Source organism: Hylaeus anthracinus, unplaced genomic scaffold (assembly GCF_026225885.1).
Source record: "Hylaeus anthracinus isolate JK02 unplaced genomic scaffold, UHH_iyHylAnth1.0_haploid 11985, whole genome shotgun sequence".
In the NCBI taxonomy this organism is placed as follows: Eukaryota; Metazoa; Arthropoda; class Insecta; order Hymenoptera; family Colletidae; genus Hylaeus; species Hylaeus anthracinus.
Window position 1 is genome coordinate 12,325,137 of NW_026534333.1, and position 3,039 is coordinate 12,328,175.

At 40.3% G+C, this 3,039-nt stretch overlaps 1 protein-coding gene across 1 annotated transcript in view; it reads right to left on the minus strand.

The window, feature by feature from the left end:
- The window catches only part of LOC128886801 (CUGBP Elav-like family member 2), an 87,486-nt gene that overhangs the window by 31,529 nt on the left and 52,918 nt on the right, over positions 1–3,039 (minus strand). The gene's annotated exons all lie outside the window — the stretch shown is intronic.

Sequence of the window (3,039 nt, forward strand, 5' to 3'; positions counted from 1 at the left end):
TGTGTGTGTGTGTGTGTGTGTGTGTGTGTGTGTGTGTGTGTGTGTGTTGGGGGGGGGGTACACTATTGTAAAATTTAAATAAAATCGATATTTTTGCATCCATTGACACGCTAATTTTTGTGAAAATTTTTTATGTGACTAAAATTTCATTCCGAAATAATTCGAAACTATACAATCTAAGATCTGTCACGGTATTTGTGATTACATCAGAATTCAGTTATACGGATTTATTTTCTTTGACACTTCATCTTCAGAATAAGTTTTTTAAATTCCTAGTGAAGAGTCCTGTCACCCATGCATGGGTGACAAGGATAGCAGCCAACGTGTTAAAAGATATCTCAAGAATGTTGTGCCTCATCCCCTGAGATATTTTACCATTCCTATCTAATACCTTGTATACCAAAAACCGAATCTATTAAGTCGTATTAATGGAATACTTTGGAACTTCCAGACAAATTATTCTATACCCCCACGACAATGTCTGCCGACCCGTCTCGCGAGTTATTTTCGAGGCGAAATTGGAAGCGTATCGGGCAGCCGGCGGTCTCTGTACGCGACATTGTCCCCCGAGAAATCTAAAATCTTAAATCTTCCCGATTACTCGGAACATCCAGTTTCCACTTGGACGGGCCACGCCGCTGTCATCTCCGTCGGGAATACTTAGAGATCCGATCGACATTCTATTAATGATCGTTTTTCGTTATCGTCGCTCGCCATCGTGGGCGTTATCTAAATTGAATTCAACGGAGGTACATGGAATTATTACAATAACAGAAGGATTCGCGTCGACGCCGCGATTCGAGCAGCGACGGAAAATCAGTGATCGAACGAAATGCTTAACACTTTAGCTGCGGATGACGCACATGTGAGTCCCACTGAGTTCTAAAAATAATAAATTTCGAAAATATATGGTTGTTCTTTATTACTTTTCAGTTTTTATTTTTTTTTTATTCGGCAATCATATTATATATAAAATAAGTTACCACAAATATATGTTTTTCAAAATAATTATATTGAAACACTTGTAAGAAAGTTTTCATTAATAAAAAAATATCATTATTGCAGCGCTCAGCGAACAGCTACTTATTTTCGTCCGCAGCGAAAGTGTTAAAAACGGAGAAATACTTCTTGTATTTGAAATTATTTTCTCGCGTCCTGTGTTCATCGTGATTTAAAGATGCCCCCAATAAAAGAAGAAATTTCCATCCGAATCCTCTTGTCATCCAACTCAGAGACACAACAGCTCACGCGCGTACATTGAAAAGATAGTACCCTCTAGAACTTTTCAATAGATTTAATTGACTAAATACAGACTCGCATATTCTAATCACATTGAATAGTAAATTCTAGAATGTAAGTAACTGAAAGTTACGAACCATGCCACTGTAACACGCTAATCTAATTGCTTATAATTATAATGCGGATTTTTATGCATTTATAGGAAATTTGAACGTGCCTATAAAATGCAAAGAATATGCAAGAATATGAAAAAGATTGAAAGTAAAGTTCATGTCACAATATTTGCAGAATAAAATAAATTCCTATTCAGGTTCAATTTTTGTAGCCACGTTCGCGAAGATCTTATTTCGCATAAAGATCCGCAGTCTACTTATAATTCTCTATGAGGATTGATTGTAATTGCTTAATTAAAAAAAAAAAAGGTTTGTATGGCATTACTTTCTTCAGACCATTATAATAACAACAGTGTTATCTAAAAATTTATCTGTATCGATATTCACTCTAATTATGTATTTTTACCATTGGTCGCGTCGCCGGTCACCGGTGGCCCCCACGGCGCTGTAGTCAAGTCGAGTGCCGGTCACCGATGACCACCGCAGCAGTGAACGTGTTGAAGAAAGAACATTTTTCTTCTCCCGCGTATGACGTGTATATGACCTGCTGCAAATCGACTCGAAACGTATCGGAATGTGGCAGTGGTGCAACTCCGCGTTTTTCCCGCCAGCGTGCGGGACGAAATAAACCTGGACGTGCGCGCGAAACTGCCGACACGGTTCTCTCAGTTGATCGACTATCAAAGAAACGCCTTTTCGTTCGAAGTAACGAGACATCAGAGACGGCGCGTGAGAGAAGACGCACGGATAACGCCGCGGGAAGAGCTGGCGGTGATTTCAGCACGAAAGAGGTAGAATGAGACGTAAACTCGCAGGAAAGGGTAGATGAGGGGAAAAGAAAGGAGCGAAAAGAAAGAGAAAACTGGGCCAACGTCTCAAAGGAAAGAGAAATCGCTTGCTGCGGTTGACGAACGTGACTGCGCTTTCCACGCCTGGCAGGGAAAGAGGAAAGGATCTTGCTCTAACGAGTCACGAGTCGCGAACCCGCTACAAGGACCCTTGATGACCCAGAAGGATGAACGTTTATTCGGGCAAAAAAAAGCGGCCAGCTCCTTCGCTCTTAATTTAAGTTGTTCCCCGTTCTGTGAGAAGCGCGCCTCGAACCAAGATGAAAACCTAATCGAGGGCCGTCGTCGATTTCATTATCGCCAGTCTAGTCCCTCCTCCATGGCATTCTACTTTTTCGTGAATGGCTTTTTCGCTCGTCCGCTCTCGCTCAGCGAAATTTGCTGATCCATCGGCGAACGCCGGATCATAATCGCTCCGAGTCTTTTCGCACCGTCATCGTCAGTCGACGAAGTCCTTTGACGACCCTTCATCGATTTAGAATCGACGCTTTACTTCGGCCGCGTGAACTCGTCGCCTCTTTGCCGTTTTAGTACGATGGCGTTCCTCTTTCTTGAGATATTTCGACAAGAATACTCCAAAATGGCAAGAAGAAAGTTATCGAAAGATGCCGCGTAACGAAGAATTATAAAATATAATTTTTGAATTAAAACACATTTTCTTTTATTTATTTATTTAAACCTCTTTGAAATTCACTAATAATTAAAATTGTATGGCGTTACATAGGTTTGTACACGATACAATTTATTTTACATTGGAGGGTTAATACGAAGTGCTCGTTCTTGTTTGTACATTTTTTTGGTTTATTTATTTAAACCTCTTTGAAATTCACTAATAATGA